At 44.0% G+C, this 27914-nt stretch overlaps 1 protein-coding gene and 1 pseudogene across 4 annotated transcripts in view; one reads left to right on the top strand and one right to left on the bottom strand.

The window, feature by feature from the left end:
• The window catches only part of FAM193A (family with sequence similarity 193 member A), a 161134-nt gene that overhangs the window by 107717 nt on the left and 25503 nt on the right, over positions 1-27914 (bottom strand). Inside the window, exon 1 of one of the 4 annotated variants that reach the window (XM_078446364.2) lies at positions 14738-16885. The exons of the other annotated variants lie outside the window; for them this stretch is intronic. The gene's annotated coding sequence lies outside the window, so the exon portion shown is untranslated. Of the gene's footprint in view, positions 1-14737; positions 16886-27914 lie in introns of those variants that run through there. 4 annotated transcript variants of the gene reach the window in all.
• LOC132676956 (Golgi SNAP receptor complex member 2 pseudogene) lies at positions 12174-12787 on the top strand (annotated as a pseudogene).

The raw sequence follows: 27914 nt of genomic DNA, 5'->3' as shown, positions 1-27914 counted from the left end.
TGGAGTCCCTTCCTGGGCAAGGCAGCTTCTCAGATGAAGGCACCCTTCCCAAAATACAGCTGTATGAGTCCTAGGGCTCACATCGCTGGGGCATGGGCACACCAGCCAGCTAAGGGAGGTGGAGTATAGGTGGGGCATCAAAATCAAAATACATGTGCATTAGCAGAGACCAACAAAGCCAAAAACTGCTTCTCAGACGAGCAAAAAAACGGACAGATAATGGCGAGACTCAAGAGGAAGGAGAAAGTACAAAACACCAAAGTCAAAATGAAAACATCGTTACATCAAACTCACTTAAAATACCAATAACAATAAATAAGTATCAACATATTTAGGTCAAACTTTTGGTGAAAGTTTGATGAAATGTTCAAAGAATTCCTAGAAAGTACAATTTACCAAAACAGATAGATCGAAACTGGAGCAGTACTTTAATTAGTAAATAAACTTGACCAGATGTAAGTCCAAGCTGAGATGGCTTCTAGCAAAATTTAATAAGAAATAAGTGTAGGGGCTCGGGGGGCTCAGGCAGTTAAGCCTCCTACTTCAGCTCAGGTCATGAGCTCGTGGTCCGTGAGTTTGAGCCCCACGTCGGGCTCTGTGCTGACAGCTCGAAGCCTGGAGCCTGCTTCGGATTCTGTGTGTGTCTCTCTCTGCCCCTCCCCCACTCACGCTCTGTCTCTTTCTCCTTCAAAAATAAACAAACATCCCAAAAACAAAATGTTTAAGAAATAAGTCTAATTTTATTTTATTTTTTTTAATTTTTTTTAATGTTTATTATTTTTGAGAGAGACAGAGAGCAAGCAGGGAAGGGGCAGAGAGAGAGGGAGACACAGAATCCGAAGCAGGCTCCAGGCTCTGAGCTGTCAGCACAGAGCCCAACGCGGGGCTGGAACTCACAGACCACGAGATCATGACCTGAGCCGAAGTCGGCCGCCAACCGACTGAGCCACCCAGGCGCCCCGTAATAAGTCTAATTTTAGACAAACTCTTCCAGATAACAGAAAAAGGTACACACCAAAAATTAACCATGATCTACATCCTGAAATCCAACAGATGAAAGAAAATTCCAAGTTACTCTCATTCATGAAAATAAATGCAAAAAAATTCTAAATAATTGTATGAGCAAACTGAATCTGGCAATAGACAGAAGAGGATACTACTATGGCAAAGTGGGTTTTTACCCAAGAATTCATAGTTCAACACTGAGCTGATTTTCTAATTACTTTATCACATTACAGAACAAGACACAAGTACCATGTAATTAAACAGATGCCAGAAAAGGCTTTTGATAAAACTGAACATCCATTCATTAAGAAAAACATTCCTAATTAACCAGGAATACAAGGTAACTTTCTTAAAATGATAAATAAAGGCAATCTTTAAAAAAAAAATCTATTAACAAAAAACGTAAAAACAAAACAGTGCAAGTTTTCCCTTTGGAATCAGGAATGAGATTGAAGGTACCTGCAACCATCATTTCTATTCAACTTTATCCTAGAGATCCCAGCCACAACAGTCAGGAAAGAAAAATACAAGGACTGATGATTAGAAAAGAGAACAAGAAGTGTCACTATTTGCAGATGATATAATTGTACACACAGAAAACCCAAAAGGATGTAAAAATAAATAAGAATATCTTACAAATGTTGATAAATAACAAAATATTTTCAATTATATTCCCATATACCAACAACAAATACTTTTTTTAAAAATTTAAGTTAGCACTTATAACATCTACCAAAAAAACAAAAAAGCCACCAGGTACTACACTCATGGAAACTGGCCATTATGGCTGGTGTGAACCAGTGTTGCTGGTACAGAGGGACATAATAAGCAAGGGCAGCACGGGTCAGTGGAGCCAGGGCTGCGAAACGTGGCTGGCAGTTGGAGACTAGCTACAAACACAAGGACTGAGGAAATGAGGAAATATATTGAAGATAATGCAGCGAGGTTTCTCACTGTAGGATTAGAGGGGCACAAATATACAATGGAAGAAGGCCATAATAAACTCCAAATGCTGGACCAGAACTGAAAAGAGCTGGTGCAAACTCCTGGTTTTAATAGATCACAAAAGCCGATACAGGTGGATGTGTACACACACATACATTTATTTCCTATCTCTGTTGGCTGTGAGAACATCTAGCACCCAAATTTTGATTTGTAAATACCATGGTCTATTAAAAGAAACCAAGGCTTCTTAGAATAATGGCTGATTTCAGGGTTGTGGCAGAAAAAAACTCAACATAAGAACGGAACTTCTGGTACTATAACGAAAGACTCAAAGAACAATGAAGATATGTCTAAAGGATTCAGCAGCCAGCATAGAACCTATTAAAACCAGAAGTTTCCACCAAATCTGGCTATATTTGATACAATGCATAAAACAGAAACCCGTAAGTTCATATTTATATAGGGGGTACACAGATAACAACAAAGGAGAGCCCTAGCTGACTGCAGAGCGTCAATAAACGCTAAAGGAATGACAACATTAAAAGGTCACCATTTGGCTACCACAGATTTACTGGACTCAACTAAGAATCACCAACAGATGCTAAAACCAGAGGGAGAAGGTCTGATGAGAAACAGGACATTTACAACAACTTCAAAGTATTTCCCTACAAAAGACATTACCTAATCATTACTAGTAAATACAAGATTCTTATTAACTTTATAGTGAACAAACCAATCAGATAACAGCTTAACCATTAGGTGGGAGTTATCGCCACCCATAATGGAACAAATCAACACCACAAACTCCTGAGATGATGTGCTACAAAGAACACAGCATCACTTGTATGAAATTCCTGCTCAAATGCAAAATCTGAGTCTAATCAGGGGGAAACCTCAGATACACCCAAGTTAAGGATCATTCTACCAAGTGTGCAGTCTCTCATAAAAATGTTAAGGTCAGAGTGCCTGGCTGGCTCAGTTGGTGGAGCATGTGACTCTTGATCTTGGGGCTGTAAGTTTGAGCCCCACATTGGATATAGAGATTACTCAAAGATAAAATCTTTTTGTTGTTGTTGTTGTTTATTTATCTTTGAGTGAAAGACAAAGCATGAACAGGGGAGGGGCAGAGAGGGAGGGAGACATAGAATCTGAGTTCTGTGCTGAGCTGTCAGCACAGAGCCGGACACGGGGCTCGAACCCATGAACCATGAGATCATGACCTGAGCTGAAGTCGGACACTCAACCGACTGAGCCATCCAGGTGCCCCAAAAAATAAAATCTGGAAAAGAAAAAAAAAAGTCAAGGTCATGAAAGACAAAATACTGAGAAATTCCAAATATGGCAACCAAATGCAGTGAGTGATCTTGAAACTTATTCTGGACCATAAAGGAACAGGGAGGAAAGTTCTTTCATTTGTTTTTGCTATTAGGAACACTCTGGGGTGGGGGGAAGCAGAGTGCCTGAGTGGCTCAGTTGATTAAGCATCCAAACTCTTGCTTTCAGCTCAGGTCATGATCTCACAGTTCCTGAGATCAAGCCCTGTGTCGGGCTCTCTACTGACAGCATGGAGCCTCCCTGGGACTCTTTCTCTCTTTCTTTCTTTCTTTCTTTCTTTCTTTCTTTCTTTCTTTCTCTCTCTCTCTCTCTCTCTCCCTCCCTCCCTCCCTCCCTCTCTCTCTCTGCATCCCCCACCCCAAATAAATAAACATTAATTTTTTTTTTTTAAAAAAGAACATTTGGGGGACAAATGGTGAAATTTGAAAGAACCTGTGGGTGAGATGTTAATACTATAACAATGCTAATTTTCTGATTTGACAGGTATACAATTTATATGGAGAAGAATGTTCCTGTTTTTAGAAAAATACACATTCATACTAGAGGTAATGGACACTATGTTTATAATTTTTCTTCAAGGGAGCCCAGAGAAAAATCGTAAAACATGTACATGTGTGTGTAGAGACAAGAAGGGGAAGAGAGAGGAAGGGAGAGATGTAATGATAAGGCAAATGTAATAAAATGCCGAAAGTTGGGGAATCTGGGCCAAGAGGATATAGAAATTTGGTAATATTTTTGTACTTTTCTATAAATTTGAAATTGTTTCTAAGTTAAGTGATTTTAAAACTTATTAAATGCCAAAGAATAAATCGAAAGCTAGAGGGAAACCATGCAGAGAAAACTATACCTAAAAGAGAAGACTGTAAATCTTCATTGACAAAAGTAAAGACACCCAAAGTAAACGGAAATCACACACTTACAGATGAAAACTCAAAGTTAGAGAAAACTATACATTTTTATTGAGAAAAGTACAGATACTAAAATAAATGGAGAAAAATATCAGCTTCAAAGATGCAAAACTCGAGGTGACAATGTCATCATTCCTCAGACTGATCTATATATTCAATGGAATTTGAACCAAAATTCAAACAAATCTGTATATGGAAACTGAGAGTCTAGAATTTACATAAAAAGACAAGGGAGCCAAAAATAACCAAAACAAGGAGGACTACCAGGACTTATTAAAACGCTGTACTGGGCACCGGCGGGGGGGTGCAGTCAGTTAAATGTCCAGGTCTTGAATTCAGCTCAGGTCATGATCTCATGGTTCATGGAATCGAGCCTATGTTGGGCTCTTTGCTGACAGTATGGATGGAGCCTGCTTGGGATTCTCTCTCCCTCTCTCCCTTCCTCCCTCCCTCCCTCTCTCTCTCTCTCTGCCCCGCCCCTGCTCATGCTGTCTCTCTCAAAAATAAATAAACATTAAAAAAAAAAAAATAGCTGCACTAACTGAGGGAGAACGGTATTGATCCAAGGATAGACAAACAGACAAAGAACACAGAACCAAGATATTTATAGACTCTAAATTTATAACAGAGATGGCATTCCATAGCACTGTGGAAAGAACATTCTTTTTAACTAATAGTATTAGGACAACTATGTATCCAAATGAAGGAAAAATAAAATATAATCCCTACATCACATGATATACAAAAATCAATTTCAAATTATAGACCTAAATGTGAAAAATAACATTGGTATCTTCATGATCTCCAGTGAAGGAAAACATTTTAAAGCAAGACATCAAAAGAACTACAGCATAAAGGAGTGAACAGATCTAACTATTTAAAAATAACCTTCCAGGAGTGCCTGGGTGGCTCAGTCGGTTGAGCCTCTGACTTCGGCTCAGGTCATGATCTCGCGGTTCATGAGTTTGAGCCCTGCGTTGGGTGCTGTGCTGAGCCTGCTCGGAGCCTAGAGCCTGCTCCGGGTTCTATGTCTCCCTCTCTCTCTACCCCCTTGCCCACTCACACTCTTGTCTCTCTCTCTCTCTCAAAAATAAACATTAAAAAAAATTTTTTAAATAAACTTCTAGACAAAAGACAGCATTAAAAAAGAAAAAAAAAGTAAGAAAAAGATCTAAAACTCAATAGAAAATAAATGAGCAAAAGACTTGAACAGGCTTTCACAAAAAAAGGATATCCAAATGGTCAATTAACATATAGTCAAAGAATGTAAATTAAAATCACAGTAAAATACCAAGCAGAGTAGCTAAAATTAAAAAAAAAACTGTGTTGGGGCACCTGCGTGGCTCAGTAGGTTGAGCGTCCAACTTCGGCTCAGTTCATGATCTCACAGTCCGTGGGTTCAGGCCCCGCGTCGGGCTCTGTGCTGACAGCTCAGAGCCTGGAGCCTGCTTCAGATTGTGTGTCTCCCTCTCTCTCTAACCCTCCCCCATTCATGCTCTGTCTCAAAAATAAATAAACGTTAAAAAAATTAAAAGAAAAAAACAACTGTGACCATTCAGGCAAAAAAACAAAACCACGGGAACTCTGGTGCACTGCTGGTAGAGTGGAAACAGGTATAACCATGTTGGGGAACACACACTATATTTTAAGACTTCAAAAACACAATATATTATGACCAAGTAGTTTCTCTTCTAAATACATATCTTTCCTGATACCTTGTTTTGTAGGCACCAAGATACCTGTACAAGATTATTCATACCAGCTCCAAACTGGAAATAGCCCAGATACCCATCAACTATAGAATGGATAAATGTATTGTAGTCTATTCGTAGAGTGAAACACTACTCAGCAATAAAATGATCAAATTGTAGCTCAGTTCAAAACAAATCTTAAAAATATTATTGCATGAAAAAAGCCATATACCAAAGACTGTAGGTAGTTTGCTTCCATTTATGTAATATCCAAAAACAGGCAAAACTATACTGTTTAGGTATGTATGCTTAGTGGTTACCTACAAAGGCAAAGAAAGGGAACTGTAACCAACCTTTAGTGGGCTTTTCGAGTCACCAGAATGTTCTATTTATCTGACTGGTACTCATACTAGGGGTCAAATTCAAATAATTTACAGAGCTATACATTCATTTTATGCTCTTTTATAGCATTTAACAATAAAAAAAGTTTTGAAAAAAGAAATAAATGTTTGACAAAAGAACAAGGTAATTCAGTTGGTGAGGAAGAGGCTTCTCAGTAAATGATACACAACTGGAAATCCATAGGAAAACACCTCCAACCTTACCTAACACCACTGTAAAAATTAATGTGAAATGGGTAACAGACCTATACATAAAAGCTAAATTATAGGGGCACTGGCTGGCTCAGCCAGTGGAGCGTGAGACTCTTGATCTCAGGGTCATGAGTTCAAGTCTCTCCTTGGGTACAGAGATTACTTAAAAATAAAATCTTTAGGGGAGCCTGGGTGGCGCGGTCGGTTAAGCGTCCGACTTCAGCCAGGTCACGATCTCGCGGTCCGTGAGTTCGAGCCCCGCGTCAGGCTCTGGGCTGATGGCTCGGAGCCTGGAGCCTGTTTCCGATTCTGCGTCTCCCTCTCTCTCTGCCCCTCCCCCTCCCCCGCTCACCTTCACTCCCTCTCTCTCTCTCTCTCTCTCTCTCTCTCTCAAAAATAAAAACGTTAAAAAATTAAAAAAAAAATAAATAAAATAAAATAAAATCTTTAAAAACATAAAAAGCTAAAATTATAAAACTTTAATATGAAAACAAAGTAAAAAAATCTTCCCAACCTTAGAGTAGACAAAAGATTTCAACCTTGGGGTAGACAGATTTCTTAGGATCCTGAAAAGCACTAATGATAAAAGAAAAAAAAAATGATGAACTGGACTTCATCAAGCTTTATAAAACTTCTTTCTGTTCCTCAAGACAGAGGAAGGTTGCTTCTGGCTTCTGCCCCAGCATGGACTGCTCCCACACTTAACAATGAAAACCAACTAATTTCAAGTCCAAGACTTTTTTTGAAGCTACCAGGGAACTGAGGTCACAGAGCAAATTGGCCCAAACTCCGAGTGCCTTCAAGGTAAGAGCATACACACTCACCTGAGGTGGATGCAATGTGGCACTGGTAAGAAGACTGTTATGACCAGATGACAAATTGTGAAGACTGCAAACTGTCAGGACAACTCCTGGGGTCACAGAAATTGGGGAAGTCCGTATCCCTTTGCAACCTGTCTACGAAACCCACAGGATGGTCACCGAAAAGATGTGAAAGAGCCCTAAGAAGCACTGATGGCAGCACAGAACTGGGCAGGGGAGCAGCAGCCAAGTGGGAGGGGCAAGAAATTTCAGCCAGGTCCTTCCCTTGCATCTCCACTAAGGAACAAAAGCCTTAATCTGTACAGGGGAGGGCTGTGGTGAACACTCATTACAACTTGGGGAAGGGAATGGGGGGGGGGGGGGGGGGTGGCATTTACTCCTGGAGAAGGGGCAGGATTACACAATGAGCCCATAACCTGAGCCAAGGAAGAAGGGACAGAAGAACCAAGAGGGCCACTCCCCAAGACTCAGGGTTGCCATACATGCCTAACACGGAGTCTTACTCAGAATAATGAAGACAGCACCACACCACCACCAAACATGATTAAATAAAAAAGCTTCAAATAACAGCCAACTGAAGACTACTACTAGGATGGATGGAGAGGAATAAGGGTGTGCAAAGATACACTTTGTGAAGTACTACAAATAGGGAAGGCTTAAAACTCAGAATTACAGAGTTCTGGTAACCCACCTTCACACTAAACATAAGCCATTGCTACAGAACTTTGACAGCTGTGGTGCACTGACAATAACCAAAGCAACAATAAATCCTAAACCTAGGTCTACTTTTAACGAGAGTAATACAAACTACAGCACTAAAGACCAAGTAGAAAGAAAGCTGTGTCCATTTCCAGGCATGAAAATGATTTACTTCAGTTTCTACTGTCCTATACAGTATGTCTGGCTTTGAAAAACAATTATAAAGCATATAAAAGGCATGGGGGGAAAAAACCCACACTCCCAAGAGACAGAGCAATCATGAAAACAAGATTCAGACATGAAGCAGGTGTTGGAACTATCTAACAGGGAATTTGAAATAACTATATATAATTAATATATTAAAGACTATTAACAGAAAAAGTGGACAACATGCTACATCAGAAAGGTAGTTTCAGCAGGGAAATGAACACTACAGAATCAGTGAGCTTGAAGACAGATCAACTCACCCAAACTAAAACACAAAAAGAAAAGGTGGGCGGTGGGGGGAACAAACAACAAGTGTGACACAATAGGAAACATTCTCATTTATAGGTAATCAGAATCCTAGCAAGAGGTGAACAGAGCAGAAGAAATTACGGTTGAGAACTTTCCAAAATTAATGACACACCAAACCACAGATCCAAGAAGCACAGAGAATATCAATTAGGCTAAAAAAAACCAAAAAAACAAAAAACAAAAAAAAAACAACAAAAAAAACCTGCCTCATTATATCACTTCCAAAATGCTACAAACGAAAAAGAGAAAATCTTGAAGGCAGCCAGAGATAAGAGACATTAGACACAGAAGAACAAAAACAAGGATTACAGCAGGGTTCCTGGTGGGGGGGGAGGGGGAAGGATGGGGACATGAAACCCAGAAGACGGTGATTTTTTTTTCTTTTTTAGAGTACTGAAAGGGAAAAGCAACAACCACCACCTATTAAGTCAAAATTCTATACCCAGCAAAGATATCTTTCTAAAAATAATGGAGAAAGATTTTCTCAGAAACAAATACTGAAGAAAATTCATTGCCAGGAAACTTAACCTACAAGAAATGTAAGATATTTCAGGCAGAAAGAATCTGAGTAATACTGAAACTTGGATCTACAAAAAGAAATGAAGAGCCCTAAAAACATAAAGCAAGTAAAATAAAATCAGTCTTTTCTGTTTTTTCAAGAATTGCACTAAAAGATAACTTTCAAAAGCAAAAATAGTGAGTACTGTGTGTTAATAGCACATATAAATGCAAAATAAATAACATCAGAGAATTGGGAATACACTATGTAAAGGCCCTTTGGCAGGCAGACCTTAGAGAGACTGTGGGTTCAACTCCAGACCACTGCAAAGAGCCACTCAAATGAATTTCTTTTTCCCAGTACACTAGTATACTGTAGCCTATTAGTGTGCAATAGCAGAAAAATTATGTACATACGTGAACTCTGTATCTTATTTTAAAATTACTATAAATACAATGTCTATTAAAAATGCTAACCATCATCCGAGCTTTCAGCGAGCTGCAACCTTTCTGCTGGTGGAGGGTCTTGCCTTGACGCAGACTGCTGCTAACTGATCAGGGTCCTGGTTGCTGAAGGCTGGGGTGTCTGTGGCAGCTCCTCAAAACAAGAGAATGAATTTGCCGCCTCTTCCTTTCCCAAATGATCTCTCTGTGGCACGTGATGCTGTCTGACAGCATTCTACCCACAGTACAACGTCTTTCAAAATTGGAGTCAGTCCCTTCAAACCCTGCCGCTCTTTATGAACTAAGTTTATGCCATATTCTAAATCCTTGTTGTCGTTCCAACCATCTTCACGGCATCTTCACCAGGAGAAGAATCCACCTCAAGAAACCACTTTCTTTGCTCCTCCGTAGGAAGCGCTCCTCATCCGTTCAAGTTTTATCCTGAGATCGCAGCGATTCAGCCCCTGATCGTAGTTCTCTTGCTGTTTCCACCCCATCTGCAGCGACTTCGCCACGGAGTCTTGAACCCCTCAAAGTCCTGCATGAGGGCTGGAACCCGCTTCTCCCAAACTCCTGTTAATATTGATATTTTGACCTCTTCCCATGAGCCACGGCAAGAAACGTTTTCGTAAGGACATCCAGAATGGTGAATCGTTTCCAGAAGATTTTCAATTTACACTGCATCAGAAGAGTCACCATTTATGGCGTCTACAGCCTTATATTTTTTAAGATATGTGTTTCTTTTTTTTTTTTTTTTTTTAACGTTTATTTATTTTTGGGACACAGAGAGACAGAGCATGAACGGGGGAGGGGCAGAGAGAGAGGGAGACACAGAATCGGAAGCAAGCTCCAGGCTCTGAGCCATCAGCCCAGAGCCCGATGCGGGGCTCGAACTCACTGACCGCGAGATCGTGACCGGAGCTGAAGTCGGACGCTTAACCGACGGAGCCACCCAGGCGCCCCAAGATATGTGTTTCTTAAGTAGTAAGACGAAAAAGTCAAAGTTAAAAGTTACTCCTTGCTCCATGGGCTGCAGAATGGATGTTGTATCAGCAGGCATGAAAACAACATTAACCTTGCTATACATCACCAGAGCTCTTGGGTGACTGGGTACAATGTCAATGAGCAGTATTACTTTGAGAGGAATCTTTTTTTCTGAACTGTAGGTCTGAACAGTCGGCTTAAGATATTTGGTAAACCATGTCGTAAACAGATATGCTGTCATCCAGGCTTTGTTGTTCCATCTGTAGAGCGCAGGCAGAGTAGATTCAGCAGTTCTTCGGGGCCCTAGGATTTTCCCAAAGGTAAATGAGCACTGGCTCCAACTTCAAGTCACCAGCTACATTAGCCCCTAACAAGGGAATCTGCTTGTCCCTTGAAACTTTGAAGTCAGGCACTGACTTCTCCTCTCTAGCGATGACAGTCCCAGTCTTCTCCCCAAATGAGGCTGTTTTCGTCTACACTGAGAATCCATTGTTTAGTGTGGCCTCCTTCATGAATTATCCTAGCTAGACCTTCCGGAGAACTTGCTGCAGCTTCTCCATCAGCACTTGCTGCCTCACTTGGCACTTTTGTGTTATGGAGACGGCGTCTTTCTTAAATCTCACGAACCAACCTCTGCAAGCTTCAGATTTTTCTTCTGCAGCTTCCTCTCCTCCCCCAGCCCTCACGGAATTGAAGAGAGTCAGGGCCTCGCTCTGGAAGAGGCTTTGGTTTAAGAGAGTATTGCAGCGGTTTTGATCTTCCTTCCAGACCACTGGAATTTTCTCCCTACCGGCAGTTAGGCCATTTCCCTTTCTTATCATTCATGTGCTCACTGGAGTAGCACTCATTTCCTTTAGGAACTTTTCCTTGGCATTTGCAACTTGGCTGTTTGGAACAAGAGGCCTACCTTTCGGCCTATCTTGGCTTTAGACATCCCTCCCTCACTCAGCTTCATCATGTCTAGCTTTTGATTTCAAGTGAGAGATGCGTGACCTTTCCTTTCACTTGAACCCTCAGAGGCCACTGTAGGGTTGGTTGTTAGTTGGCCTAATTTCAGTACTGCTGTGTCTCAGGGAGTGGGGAGGCCTGAGGAAAGCGAGGGTTGTGGGATGGTGACTGACATTCTACAGAGCAGCTAGAAAACACACATTTATCAATTAAGTCCACGGTCTTAATGGACACAGTTCATAGTGCCCCCAAAACAAGTACAATAGTAACATCAAAGATCACTGATCACACATCACCATAACAAACATAATAATGAGGAAAAACTCTGAAATATTGCGAGAATTACTAACCTAAGACAGAGACACAAAGGGAGTAAAGGCTTTTGGAAAAACGGCACCAATAAAAAACCTTCAATTTGTAAAAAACACAGTATCTGCGGAGCACAATATAAAACCAGTACGCCTGTACTACGCTGTGAAGCAATATAATATCATTTGAAGGTACACTTTGCACGAATTTAAAACGTACACTGTAGGGGCGCCTGGGGGGCTCAGGCGGTTAAGCGTCCCATTCAGCTCAGGTCATGATCTCACAGTTCGTGGGTTCGAGCCCCACGTTGGGCCTGTGCTGACAGCTCAGAGGCTGGAGCCTGCTTCGGATTCCCTCTCGCTCTGCTCCTCCCCCACTCATGCTATGTCTCTCTTTCTCAAAAACAAACTTAAAACATTTTTTTTTCCTTAAATGTACACTGTAAAGCCAGGACCGGACCTGGCGGGGGCTGGCAACATGGAGTCGCTACACCAGCAAACACACAAGCAGGTCCCTAAGGCCCAGTCTCACATGGGACTGAGATGACAGACAAATAGTCTCTGTATTTAGTAGAAAACAAAATCTAAGCAAACACAGACCAGATATTCAGCCGTCTAGAACTTCTAGGGATTATGTCCAGCAAAGAGCGCCCTAACCAAAGAAAGAACGCCACGCTTCCCAGTACCTGTAGACTGCTCTCAGAAACTTCCAGCATCAGCGGTACACAAGGGCGCAGCAGAAGAGACAAGACAGCAAGAGGAGCTTCTGGGTGCCACCTCCACCACTAATGACTCTGACACCACCACCCTAATGCATGACTCACTGTGGTCTGACTCTTCCCTCCAGAAAATTCACCACGGCATGGATGGCCTCAGTGGAGTCGGACACAGTATTCTGGAAGGACTGAGGGCCCAGAGACTGACCTCGAAGGGGACTCAGAAGATCTCGGACACTGCCAACATGCTGGGCTTATCCAACAGTGATGTGGCTTTCCAGGACAGGGCTGTATGATCCGTGGGGCGTCGCTCACCCGAGTGGTCATGTTCCTCGGGGGGCAGTACTGGAGTGAGCCAGCCACGCCCACTGGCTGAAGGACCTGCCCACTGTGTGAGTGTGGGTGCGTGAAAGAGAAAGGGGAGCCCAAAGGAGGCCTACTGAAACACATGGCCGTCTTAACTGTGACCATCACTTGGAAGTAACTGTGATCTGTAACCTAGTGGGAGTTTCAAATCTGCTTTCTGTGACACCTTGGTAGAGAAGCTAGTGTCACCAAGATGCATGGTGCTTTGGAAATGAAAGAAGTACATGTTCTCTCTGAAAATAAACAAATTCAAAAAATTAAAATGTACACCGTAAGCCCAAAGGCAACAAGTATAAAATATTTTAAGAGGTATGAATAGTAAGTCAACAGAAGAGATGAAACGGAATCATAAAACATGCTAAATAAAACCGAGAAGAGGCAGAAAAAAGGGGGAAAAGAAAACAAAAAATAAATGAACAGAAAATATAGCCAGCAAGATGGAAGGTTTTAGTCAAATCCTATCAAGAATCATCAATGGCTGCCTGGGGCCAGAGGAGAGGGGGTGGACTGGCAAAGGGCTTGAGGGAACTGGGTGGGGTGATGGACATTTCCTAGAGGTTTTTTTGTTTTTGTTTTTTTAAGTTTGTCCATTTTGAGAGAGAGAAAGAGTACAAGCAGAGGAGGGGCAGAGAGAGAGAGGGAGGGAAAGAGAATCCCAAGCAGGCTCTGCTCTGTCAGCCCGGAGCCCAACGCAGGGCTAGAACTCATAAACCGTGAGATCATGACCTGAGCCAAAACCAAGAGTTGGAGACTTAACCGACTGAGCCACCCAGGTACCCCAGAAATTTCCTAAGTATGGTAAACATTCATCCATACTCAGAAAACTGTATGTTTAAAATGGGTGTATCCGGGGCGCCTGGGTGGCTCAGTCGGTTGAGCGCCGACTTCGGCTCAGGTCACGATCTCGCGGTCCGTGAGTTCGAGCCCCGCATCGGGCCCCTGTGCTGACAGCTCAGAGCCCGGAGCCTGTTTCAATTCTGTGTCTCCCTCTCTCTGACCCTCCCCTGTCTCATGCTCTGTCTCTGTCTCAAAAATAAATAAACGTTAAAAAAAAAAATTTAAAAAAAAATTTAAAAAAATAATAAAATGGGTGTATCCTAGGGTGGCTCAGTCGGTCAAGTTTCCTACTCTTGGTTTCAGCTTAGGTCACGGTCTTGCAGCTCGTGGGTTCAAGCCCTACATCAAGCTCTGAGCTGACAGTGCAGAGCCTGCTTGGGATTTTCTCCCTGCTCCACACCCCCCTCCCCACCCCCGTACCTTCTCTCTCTGAAAATAAATAAACTTGAAAAAAAAATGGGTACATCCTACTGTGTGCAAATTATAACTCAATAAAGTTTATTTTTCAAAATAAAGAATAAAAAGTTAAAGGAAAAACAACTCTACTGAAATAACTAAGAATGCTGAGTCGTGGCCGGACTGCCCAGTCTCACTTACTAGCATGTTGACACGGGTGTCACTCACCCTCTCTCTGTCCTCAAGCACCAGCCGCACGGGCCTGCCATGAGGAGGTAAGAAGTGCTTCAAGCCCCAGCTTGGCACACAGTTAGAGACCGTCCAGTGCTGGCTAGCATTATGATTAATAAAGAATGACCCACACTTTTGCCTAGGACCACATATGGTGGCACCTTGAGGGAGAAGACACCGTCTCTGCTCTAGTCGAATGAATGTCATCTGACTAAAGACTCAGAGACTGAGGGGCACCTGGGTGGCTCGCTTGGTTAGGCATCCGACTCTTGGTTTCAGCTCAAGTCATGATCTCACGGTTTGTGGGATCGAGCCCCATATTGGGCTCAGCACTGCTGGTATAAAGCCTGTTTGGGATTTTTCTCTCTCTCCCCCTCCCACGTTCTCTCTTTCAAAATAAATAAATAAACTTAGGGGGAAAAACATATTACCAGAAATAAATTGACAGAAACAAACCTCATAGTTAGAAAATAATCCATTTCTCCTACATGCCTACCTCTGTATGGTTCAGTCAGTATTTACGGAAGACCTACAAGATGCTGGAGACAGATCCAAAGACCACATATACTCTCTGGCTCTTGAGAAAATGCCACAGGAGTGAGCTGTTCCAACATAATGAAAGAAAGAGCATTAATACAAAAAGATGTGCATGTTACTACAAAAGCCCCAAGGAGAGGAAATGACTCACACCAGGCTACAAAGCCAAGAGCCAAGTGCCAGGCATTATGCGAAATGCCATACATGTACTTCTTCCTATGACTCTTACAATGACTCCAAAGTAGGCACTATTGTCTCATTTTAAAGCTGTGACACCTAAGGAACAGAACCATCAGGGAACCTCATCTAACATCACAGAGCTAGGATTCAAATCCAGGCAGTCTGAATCCCACACCTGCACTCCCAAGACGACAGTGGACGGCTTCTCTGCCAGCATCTGCCTGGGAGGGGTCAGGGAAAGCTCCTCCTCCCATCAGCCACCTGGAAAGCGCCTCCTCTCGGAGCGAGCGCTGGGACTCCTGCATCATCTTCCCTTTCAAAGCTGACTCCTCCCCTCCCCCTCCCCTTCTCTTCCAGGCTGGGTGGCCAGTCCCGCCTTCCTGCTCCCGTAGCACTTCTCAACCACATGCACCCACCTCTCTCCCGAGAAACTGACCATGGGCTCAGTGAGACCAGAGACTTTGTCCCAATCACATTCTTTCCACTAACACCTTCCATAGCATCACTCCTAGGGCAGGCAGCGTTCACTGAATGAACAAGCAGAAGCCTCTCCAGTGGTTTTCAGAGTGACAGACAGGAAAGGCTGACTGCCTGACACGGGAGCTGAGCTGCCCGTCGGGGTAACTTGTGCCAGAAGATCCTGGAATCACATGCACAATATGCAGAGTCAAGTTCCTTCACCGCCACTTTAGAAACTACACCTACAGCCTCTCAGGGACTCCCCTAAGACCAACAACGGTCAGGGAAGAAAACGCTGAGTCTGTTTACAGTTGGTTTAAGTGATGTGTTGGCACCAGCCAGCGGATGGCTGCAACATGACACTACACTCAGACTCGGTCCTGAAGGCCCAGTGGCAGGAAAATCCAGACCAGCGGGCACAGGTCTGAGAAGTATGGTCGGATGGACCCTTTGCCAGGAAGGAAGAATGGCCAGAGATGCAGATCCACACCAATTCACTGATGGAAGCTACTGTCTGGCAGGACGGTCAGGAATTTGGAAAGAACAAGAAGCGATAACTGGTGGCAAAGGGCTCTAGAGAAGGGGTGTGAGCACGCAAGGGCCTCTCTCTGTGTCCTGTGTGAATATGCTCAGCGAGGACACGCCCTGCAAAGGCAGCTCTCAAAGCTCAGTGGACAAGATGAGCAGCGCCACACGTGTCTCTGAGCTTCTTTCCCTGACACTTACTCTAATACGCTCATGACAGCAAGGGTGGGAGTGATGAATCTGCTCAGTGACCTACACTTCCGCCAAGAACGATCTGGGTTCTCCAATGCCAGGTATCTGCAGGGCACAGCTCGTCTGGTATTCGGCATTTCGTGCTTTCTCTAGCACTGGACTCACTCAGCAAGCAACAACATAGCTGGGAGCCCCAGAGAGGCCGGACTTGTGCCCCAGCCTCAGTTACTGGCTTCCTCCAACCTCTCCTCAGCCCCCATGCCTCTGCACAGGTGAGGGGTCCTGCAGGGCTGGCTATCTAGTGAGCCTACTACCCAACCTTGTCCCACATAGTGGCCTGGAGCCGCCCTGGCCCACGTGATACACAGAAATGTCTGAGCACCTGAATAAGGGGGCTACCGCTCCAGCAATCGGCTCTGGCCGTGCTTCCCAGACTCCTGCACACTTGCCCATCGACGCTGGCTCGCCTGAACCCTAGAGGTCTGTTTCCCATGGCCCTCCCAACACAGACATGATGCATCCCAGGCAGCCTGCCTGCAGGGGTGCCCTGACTGCCATGCATGCCCACCCACTAGCCTCAGCTTGCGTGCACCCCAGACAGATCCTGCCTGCCCAGTGACTGTGGACTAGCTCTGGCCCAGGCAAGCCAGCTGCAACCACATGTGCTCCAACAAGGTATGAACCCCAGCTTTGGGATGTGGCGCCCTTCGAAATGTGTCCTTCCATGGGGGTACTATCCCTCAGCCCTCGAGTATACTTTAGAGTTTCCTTTCCAGTTTACAGTTACTCTAGCGGAGCTTACTAATTTCTTAATATATTAAATTTCCCTTGTTTAAATTACTATATGGTTTAAAAAAATAAAAAATAAAATCAAATAAAAAAATAAATTAACTATATGGTTTGTTTCCTGATTGGACCTAGACTGATACACCCAGTTCTCCCATGTCACCATTATAGACTTACTGTACAACTTTTCACTGTTATGACCCATGGTCATGGGATTCACTCATCTTGTCACATACCCCATCACCCAAAACAGCTGGCTGGGGAGAATGATGAAATGGCCTACTGGGGACTCACCACATTAAATGGGAGACCTTTGGGGTTAGAGAGCCATCCCATAAGACGCAGCTGTATTCTGCACAGATGCCCAAGACAGACATGGTGCTGCCTCTCCAGGAAAGAAAGGCCCAAGCGCAAGCAGCATCTTTCACTGGCACCTAACAACCAATCCGGAAGATTCTTCCTTCCCACCCCTGAAACTTTAGGTTAGAACTCTTAGTAGCCAAGAGTTGAAAACCTGTACCAGGTGATAATAGTTTCGGTATATAAGAAGTTAGCCTGGCCATCTGGACTCATACCTCTGAACCAACAAGTTCAACACAAATGTTGACTAGATATTGTGATGGTCAAAGATAAAGAGACACATGAGACAGGTGCAGAATCCCAAAAAGAATGTCTTCAAAAAATATGTACCTCTCCATTAAACTTCCTTCTAAAACTTCCTTCTGACACATCCTGCAAGAACAGCAACACTACGGGCATCTGGGGGGCTCAGTCAGTCGACCATCCGACTTCTGATTTTGGCTCATGTCACGATCTTGTGGTTCATGAATTACAGCCCTGCGTCGGGCTCTGCACTGACAGCACAGAGCCTGCTTTGGATCCTCTGTCCCCCTCTCTCTGCCCCTCCCCAGCTCTCTCTCTCTCTTGCTCTCTCTCAAAAAAAAAAAAAAATGTTAAGTTTATTTTTTAAAGCTACACTGAATCCTGTGGATGCTTAGAAAACATACACTTAAAATACTGTACAACTGTGGTTGAAAATACTCACTGTTTATCCTTAGGCAAGTCATTAATCCTCCAAGCCTCAGTTTCCTTATTTGCAAAGGGAAGATTAAAAAAATCCACTCAGAGGGCTGCTACAGAATCAAGTGAGATATGACAAGTGAAGTGCTTAACAGAGTCTAGGACTCTGGGTTAAGTAACCCAGAGTAACCATTAATGGTTAATGGTAACAGTAACCATTAAGTCAAAACGGCAGCTATTTATTACCATAAAAATGACAGACTGTTTTAAATGGGCAAAATAAAGCAGGCAAATGCAAATAAAATAAATGCATGGGTAGCAATTTAAAGTCAGAAAAACATAAGTGGGGCGCCTGGCTGGCTCAGTCAGTGGAGCATGTGACTCCTGATCTTGGGGTTACGAGTTCAAGCTGCACATTAGGTGAAGAGATTACTTAAAAATAAAATTTTAGGGGCGCCTGGGTGGCGCAGTCGGTTAAGCGTCCGACTTCAGCCAGGTCACGATCTCGCGGTCTGTGAGTTCGAGCCCCGCGTCAGGCTCTGGGCTGATGGCTCGGAGCCTGGAGCCTGTTTCCGATTCTGTGTCTCCCTCTCTCTCTGCCCCTCCCCCGTTCATGCTCTGTCTCTCTCTGTCCCAAAAATAAATAAAAAACGTTGAAAAAAAAAAATTTTAAAAATAAAAAAAAAAATAAATAAAATTTTAAAGAAAAGATAAACATTATAAGTAACAAGGTTACTCTGTTAATAGGAAATATACTTTTAATAAAGACGTGAAACTCACAACTCAACATAAAAATAAACATGTTAATATATATAAAATACAAAGCCAGTAAAGTCTCCAGGTAAAAATTAACAGATGTCACCAATAGTCAAACAGGCCACCTATCAATCTGTAACAAACCAAGCAGACAAAAACATAAATGACAAATTTAAATAAGGCATAATTGTTGGATTTATGTCAAGATTTAAACTCCACTGAATACTTCTTGCATTAAATTCCATGAAACACTTGCACAGTTGATCAAATAGGCTACCAAAAAGCAAACAGAAACCTACACTCCAACAGACACAAGTTATACAGGCCATATTCACTTAAAAACAAAAAAACAGGAGTGCCTGGGTGGCTCAGTCGGTTGAGCGCCCGACTTCGGCTCAGGTCATGATCTCGCGGGCCGTGAGTTCGAGCCCCGCGTCGGGCTCTGTGCCGACAGCTCAGAGCCTGGAGCCTGCTTCAGATTCTGTGTCTCCCTCTCTCTCTGCCCCTCCCCTGCTCACACTCTGTCTCTCTCTGTCTCTCAAAAATAAATAAACATTAAAAAAAAAAAATTTAGGGGTGCCTGGGTGGCTCGGTCGGTTAAGCGTCCGACTTCAGCTCAGGTCACGATCTCGCGGTCCGTGAGTTCGAGCCCCGCGTCGGGCTCTGTGCCGACAGCTCGGAGCCTGGAGCCTGCTTCCGATTCTGTGTCTCCCTCTCTCTCCCTCTCTCTCTGCCCCTCCCCCGTTCATGCCCCGTTAGGTCTCTCTCTGTCTCAAAAATAAATAAACGTTAAAAAAATTAAAAAAAAAATTTAAAAACAAAAAACAAATGGAATGTAAGATTTATAAAAGTTGAAACCACATATTTCAAAGTCCAATTCACTTCAATATTCAAAGCTCTCTTGGGGCGCCTGGGTGGCTCAGTCGGTTAAGCGTCCGACTTCAGCTCAGGTCACGATCTCACAGTCCGTGAGTTCGAGCCCCGCGTCGGGCTCTGGGCCGATGGCTCAGAGCCTGGAGCCTGCTTCCGATTCTGTGTCTCCCTCTCTCTCTGCCCCTCCCCCGTTCATGCTCTGTCTCTCTCTGTCTCAAAAATAAATAAACGTTAAAAAAAAAAAATATTCAAAGCTCTCTCTCAAGTACTTTAATGAAGACATAAATTTGTAATTACAGTCCCACCAATATTTAATACTAGAGGACAGGGATTACCAGTAAATTCCCAGTACTTACCATAGTAACTTGAACATAATATGCGCTAACTGAATGTCTGCTGAGTAAAGACTGAGAAAAACACGAAACTGAGAACACTATATATCAAAACTTTAGGTGTCTGGCCAAAACTGTACTTAAAGTTAAGTTCATAGCTGTAACGACTAGTATTATTTCAAAGGAAGAGAAAAGTAAATATTTGGCTATTAGAAATCAATTCAGAAAGCCACCTTCCCCAAAATGGCAACAATCATTATTAGGAAAAGTTAATGACTTAGAAAATTGTTAACAATAGGAACTAGTTAAAATGTGGTAAATGTCTCTGAATTGTATGCTTAAAAATGGTTTAAATGGCACATTTTATGATATACGTGTTTTAGCACAATTTTGAAAAAACAGATTTTTTTTTTTTGAAAAGGGCAAATTTAAGTGGGATGGATACTGGGAAAAAAACATACAAACAAACAAAAACAGATTAAAAAAGAACTGACCTACAAAGTTTAATGGGTGATTACCCTTTAAGAAACAGAATATTCCCTAACACTAACAATGTGCATAGTTTACAGGACTAAAGATTCAATCCTCTAATACCAGAAACATCTTAGAATCATGAAAAGCACATGGTGACAATTAGCATTCATGGGGTCCTACTAAAATTCTCACTCTCTCATCTACCTCAAACCACTCACACATTCCCCAAAGCCATGCTTTTAAATTAATTCCTACCACCATTCCACTATATATGGATGTCCTCAAGTCACTTTATTTTCTACAAAAGACTCCTGACGTTCTCAAGGACATGAGGTCACATGAGGACTTTCCAGGATACCAGCTATCACAAATCACTAAGACATTTAAGTGACCTCATCAGACCTTTAAGAAACATGTAAAATTAAAATAAATTCTGCCTGTAAGTATACATTGCATTGTGGACATTAGTGTATTGACCTCAGAAGGCAGTCAGGAAAACCACAACACAGAGAAATGAAATGATGGGGGAAGGGGTGGGGGGGAGGGGACACAGCCAGCAGCTAAGTGATTTCCACACAAAACTAGGAGCTTCAAAATTCCCCCTTTTCAAATTCATGCTTTCACAAAATTGACATTAGAATGGTAACAATTATGGGAATGCAAACTGATGCAGCCCCTCTGGAAAACAGTATGGAGGTTCCTCAAAAATCTAAAAATAGAACTACCCTACGACCCAGCAATTGCACTACTAGGCATTTATCCAAGGGATACAGGTGTGCCGTTTCGGAGGGACACGTGCACCCCCACGTTTATAGCAGCACTATCAACAATAGCCAAAGTATGGAAAGAGCCCAAATGTCCATCGATGGATGAATGGATAAAGAAAATGTGGTGTATATATATACAATGGAGTATTACTGGGCAATCAAAAAGAATGAAATCTTGCCATTTGCAACTACGTGGATGGAACGGGAGGGTATTATGCTAAGTGAAATCAGTCAGTCAGAGAAAGATAAAAATCATTATGACTTCACTCATATGAGGACTTTAAGAGACAAAACAGATGAACATAAGGGAAGGGAAACAAAAATAATATAAAAACAGGGAGGGGGACAAAACAGAAGAGACCCATAAATATGGAGAACTGAGGGTTACTGGAGGGGTTGTGGGAGGGGGGATGGGCTAAATGGGTAAGGGGCACTAAGGAATCTACTCCTGAAATCATTGTTTCACTATATACTAATTTGGATGTAAATTTAAAAAAAAAATAAAACAAACAAAAACTTAGTAAAATATCCTCAAATACAAATCTGTAATTCAACCTGTGTAATAGTATTGATTTCAAATACTGAAATAAAATATTAAAAAGTAAAAAAAAAAAAATTAAAAATATAATTGATAGGGAAAAGAGAATATTTATTAACTATTATAATAACCCCTACAAAACACATTTCTTGAATATAGTATTTTAACCTTTTGATCTCGATTTTATTTTCAGAATTTTGTGTTTCTACATGAACACAATAAATTGGTTGTTTTCACTGAAAAAAAATTAATAAAGGTTGTATCATCTTACTCTCCCATGAACACAGTACAGTTGATCCTTGAACAAGAGCTTGAACTGTGCAGGTCCACTTATACAGAGATTTTCTCTAATAAATACAGTACAGTAATGTAAAAAAAAAAAAAAAAAGAATGGTAACAGATACATAAAAAAATAATGAATATGTGAAATAAATATTGCATGGACTCCAAAATACTCTCAAAATTCTGAGGATTTTAGTCCTCATGTCAATTAAAAACCTGAGGTAATATAACTTTGAGATCAACACCTGCACAAAGTCCAATAAAACCCACGAGACCACATTAAATCCTCAAAAATGCTGTATGGAAATTGCTGTCTAAACCACAAAGACCGGTCAGAGAATCAGCACATCCCATCTTAGGTGGCCTTACACCTGTCACAGTACCTCCCCAGCCCCTTATATCCCAAAGGGCAGGTGTTGCTTGGCCCTGGCCCCTTGCTCCTCCTAGCTGTGCAGCTGGCCTTGAACAAGTCCTTAGCCTTTCTGTGCCTGTTTCCTCAACATGGACTGGGGACCGGGGCACCTGTGCTTCAAGTCACTGTAAAGACAGAAAGGAGACACACACAGGGACGGCACGACAGTGCCTGACACGGAAAGTGCCGTGTAAGTGCCAGCCGACGCGGACACATGTAATCATCAGCTTGTGGCAGGACCACTCAGCGATCACTGCTTGCGCGGCAAAGTAACGCCGCAAGGACCACACGAACTCCTTCCTGATCTCTCTTCGACTACAGTTTTGCCCTGCTGTTCGTATCTCACTGCTGCCCAGCTCACCTAAAACATAAGCCTCCTAAGAACAGAAACCACTCCACGGGACACCTCCCGGCAACCTGACCGTGCCAGACAACACACGGCAAGACTTGTGGAAGTTCCTCCAGTGTCACACCCCGGTGTCAAGCACGTATTCAAAGACCTCAATAAATGTTTGCTCAATGAATGAATCCGCGTTCTCTCGACGATCTCGACTTCAAGTCCAAGGCCCTGACACCCCTTGCAGAGTCTGGCCCCAGTCACCACACCTTGCTTGGGACACACTGCCACTGACCAGATTCTGCTCACTCGCTGGGCATCAACCCTGACTCCTTTCACTTGGGGAAACACTCCGAGCCCCCCACACAGACGAGGCGCTGTCCCTGCTCCCCTCCCTCTCCCCTGGATGTGGGGGGGGAGGGGGTCAGCACTCTCCCTAAACCAGGGCCTGGGCCAGGAGCAAGTCCAGTATTTGGAAGGGAGTCAGTCAGAGGAGTGTGAACCAGCAGACAGAGGGGGAGGACGTCAGGCCTCCTTTCCCAGAGGAGGGTCATGAACCCAAAAGGGTGGGAACCTTTTATTCTAAGTAAGTTTTTATTTCATTCAGCTTTTCAACACTTCCAACAGGACAGAGACCTACTACCTGTACCCAAATAATTCTTTGGTAACCAGAATTAATTGATAAATAAATGTTGCTTCTGATTTTCATTTTCATTTTTTAATTAACGCCAAATGATTAATTCGTGTAATAAAAAAAGCTAAGCATGTAATATTTATTGAAAATTCCTCTGTTCGAAGTCTATTTCAGGCAGTTAGATGTAAGCATTAATAATGCAAGAGGGGTCACAGCTTCTGAGTGTTACAGAACCTCGAGGGCCCATTCCTGGCCTCTCCTCACCAATACCTTCCCTCCACCAGCCACACCCACACCATCAAGACACACTCAACCCTCAGGAGTTGGCCTGGGGCTCAGATGTCTATGGTGGAGAGGGCTGTCTATGGTGGAGCAGGAGGACCCTACGCTCACCTTGTTCCACAGATACAACTAGATAACACTCACATCAGCGTAAATAACCCAGAACACTATCTGAAGCCTGGGAGAACAAACCCCACAACTAGAGGTAGAGAAGAGGCCACACCAGAGAAGGTAGGAAGGGCAAAGACCCAGCTTGGGAGCAAAACAGACCATCGTTCGCGGCGGGAAGGGAGCCGCGGGCACAGAGAAGGGCAAAAATCAGATGTTGATGGTACAACTGCCTAATCCACATCTGCCTTGGTCGTCTCAAGGCCAGGGGGCTCAACATGTCCAAAACCAAATGTACACGGTGGCAGCAGTAAACCAGAGAACCCGGGAGTCATCCAACGCAAAGAAACCAGAAGGAGAGCAGACCCAGCAAGTTTAGTGTGGGGGACAGCCTGCCTGGGCGCACAACACCCGTGTTCCTGATAAGACACCTGCGCCCATCCCATACGCAGAAATCAAGGGGGTGCACCCCAGCCCCCCGCCAAATGCCCACCCCACGCCTGACACCAGGCCTCTAACTGGTCTTCCTGCTTCAGTCTTTGCCCCTTACACCCACCTAAGTCACAGTACATCACTCTTCTGCTCAAGACCCTCCCATGTTCCCACAGATTAAAACCAGTGTCAGAGTGTCAGACAAGGCCCTCCAGGTCTGTCCAGAGCCTGACAATCCAGCACTCAGCAGACACTTGTGGGGACAGATGGACAAACGTGACACGCGCACCAACAGATGATCTGACACGGAGCTGCGTGAAGAAGAAGAACAAGACCTGTGCCTCACACCACCTGGAAATAAGCAAATACACGCAATCTCTGAAAAGAGAGATTCAAGAGATTCATGCCTGTCCACATAAGCAAAACCTATCAGACTAGAGCAGATTAAGAAGTGGGGGCGGGGGGAGTAAGGAGCATAAAATGAAGCAGGCAAATAGGGGAGAAGGCAAAAGGACACTGACACCTATTTGATGCTGGGCATGTGCTGTGAATCAAGGAGTAGGAGGCAACTAACACAGCGTGAGACCTGCCCCCAGGCCAAGCCCTTCCGGGGTATTTCCTATTCCAGGGGGAAATCGTGCCTGAAGTCAGACTCCTAAGAATCTGCTTTGACCTTCCCACATTCAACCCACCTCACTCTCCCAGGTGTCTCAGATGTGGGCCAAACCATGGCCCTCACCGCAGCGGGGGATGTCTGCTCTGCTTTTCAAAGCCCTTACCTGTCTCTATCTGCCCTTAATCAAAAGACCCAAACTCTGGCCCCAGCGCTCAAGGTCACACCCGGGCACTTCCCACTGCTCCTCCTCCAGGCCCCTGACCCCAGTTCCCCAGCAGGGCAGGGCATGGCACAGGCTTCCCTACTACCTGGCCTACTGACAGCTCCCACCCTCAAGTTAGCAGCCAGGCCTACTAGCCTGCAACCTTTAATCTTACCTAAATCTCTCATTTTACAAATCAGAGGAGGACAAGAGACTCTCCGGGTCACACAGTGAATTCCTGCAGGGCAAGGCTGGAAAAACGCCCAGGTCCCCAGTCCAGCCTTTGCTGTGAGGCCACATTCTTGGACAATCTGGTTTCCTTTAGGCACCGTGAAGGACTTCATTTAGGGGGAAAGGGGATTAAAAAGAAAGCTTGAAATGTTACTTTGAGCTTACCTTTTAGTTGAAATTCAGTCTTTATAATCGGTTTTGACATCCTGAGCAAAATTTAGAAAGTGATAAATAAAAAGTTCTGGTCTAGGATTTCACTGTGTACATCTATCGGTCAAAACTCTCCTCTCCCAAGACATCGTTAAATAAAATTAACTTTCTATCTCAGGGAGGGAAGCCCCTCCCTTCCAAAGTCCTAGTTTTTTACACAGAACGAAACAGAAGTGCACTGTTCTAACAGGTGTGTGTCCCCAAGCTTGTCTGCAAGGTGGCTCTCATCAGGGAGTGTCCTCACAGTCTCCCCCTGCTTAGCAGCCCAGGCCCTGCCCTCTCCTTCATGCCTACAGAGGGGTGGGAGGTAAGGAGGGGAGGCAGCCCACCCCAGCGTGCCCAGGGACCCAAGATGACACCTAGCATGAAAACATGCCCTAGTCCACTTCTGAGAAATGGGAATCAAAATACAAAGCGACATCAGCCAGAAATCACTAGAGGCTGCGAAAAGGAAGGACTCAGGCCACACTGCAGGCAGAATCACCAAAGAGCAGGACCCAGAGACAAGGTGGGCCCCCGCCAGAAGGCAGGCTCAGCAAAGCCAGCTCACATCCAGAAGCAGCGATGGTACAGGCAGGGTGCCGCAGCTGCCCACGTACGGCAGTGCTCGAAGTTAAACTGAGCGGCCTTCTGTTTCCTGCCATCTGAAAAACCCTGAATACAACAGAGAGCAGGACGGGGCGGGGAGGGGCAGGAGGGAGGGGACGAGGCACTGGTGTGGTCCCTTGGAAAGCTCCACTTGGATCTAGGAGACTGATCAGATGCAGCCCAGCTGAGTGGGAGATTTGGCTGGAACAAAAGCTCCCAGCCCAGGGAAGGAGGACTAAAATCAAGCCAGGGCCCCTCTGGCCAAGCTCTGCTCTAGGAAGGAGCCCTCCAAGTCCCGTGCCCATGGCGTGCTTCGCATACCTTCCTCCAAACTGCACGCTACCTTACATCCAAACCTGGGAAGGCTTATTTCCTGTGTCATCAGGGGACTTCAATAATGAAGGGGAGAAAAGATTTCAAGTATTCCAGTCAAGAGAGGTGTCACACACCAGAGACTGTGCCATGACCCCTGCAAGGAGGAGTAAACAGATGAGACCGACAGCCGTACTATTCTTAACGCAGTTCAGGGAATACTTAGGACATGTTTAAAGCATAGGGAATTAATTAAAATACATGGAGGAAAAACATGGAGGTTTGGCTTAGAGCACATCATCCAAACTCTTAAGTAGGATATTCAGAGTTGCCTCTTTGGCTCAGGATTACTCTCTGAACTTCAAATGACCAAGTTTGCAATGGCTGACGGAACGTACTGCTTTCTTACAAATGGAAGACCTGAACACAACAAATTCAACCCCGCATGTAGAAACCCAAGAAAGATGATGTGTCCAAGAAGCACAGCTTCAAACTAGCCCCTAGAATGAGCACATGGCAACTGCAGACTCCACTCACTACTGCTGAAGTGAACGAATGCTGGGCTATTTAGAAGTCAGTCACAATTTCAGAAGCCATGCTCGAAGTGTCTGTTATTTAATATGGGCTGTGAAAACCTCCAGATACAAGTGACTTAACCTCCAGATACAAGTGACTTATCCAGCATCTGCCCCTAAGAATACAGCTCCACTTTCAAGAGCATCTGAAGGAGATGAAATCAAATTCTGTTCACCATGACGATATGCCAGTCCTACAATTCTAAGCATGAGCATGTGAATGGGACCATCCAGAAATCTGTGACTTTGTGACCAGATTCTAGATAAAGATTTCAGTCCAAATGATTATGAAAGCATCTTTTACTTTAGTAGAATTAGCTAAAATTATAAAGGAGAGTCACAGGACCTTGACACCTGCTGTTTCCTTTGTCTACAACACTCTTATCCATATGTCCACATAGCTCTGCTCCCTCATTGCCTTTTTGTGTCTCTGCTCAGTAGGCCTTCCCGGATCCCCCCACTTAACCCTGGAAGCATCATGCCCACACACCTGCTTCATCGCTCACCATCCTACCACTTCATTAATTTACTGTCTCTTCCCACGAAAAGGGACAGGGAGATCTTTGTGAGCTCTGTTCACTGATGTGTCCTCAGTGCCAAGAACAACTCCCGACATAATAGATGCTCTAAATACATGATGAAGGAAGACACATCTCAGGTATGCCTGGAGGCTTCCTCACAGCTCTCAAGAGCATTTCAAGATGTGGAGCACCTGGGTGGCTCAGGTCGTGATCTCTCGGCTCCTGAGTTCGAGCCCCGCCCACGTCAGGCTCTGTGCTGACAGCTGGGAGCCCGGAGCCTGCTTCGGATTCTGTGTCTCCCTCTCTCTGCCCCTCCCCCACTCATGCTCTGTCTGTCTGTCTCTCTCTCTCAAAAATAAATAAATATTTTTTAAAAAAGAGTATTTCAGGATATTAAACACCAGAACTCTTCACTATTAAAAGCGACAAAAAAAAAAATAAACAAAAAATAAAAAAATAAAAATAAAAGCGACAAACGGGGTGTCTGGGTGG

This window comes from Panthera onca, chromosome B1, assembly GCF_046562875.1.
Source record: "Panthera onca isolate mPanOnc1 chromosome B1, mPanOnc1 haplotype 2, whole genome shotgun sequence".
Taxonomy (NCBI): domain Eukaryota; kingdom Metazoa; phylum Chordata; class Mammalia; order Carnivora; family Felidae; genus Panthera; species Panthera onca.
Note: the sequence above shows the minus strand (reverse complement) of the source record. Positions and strands in the feature narration are given on the sequence as shown.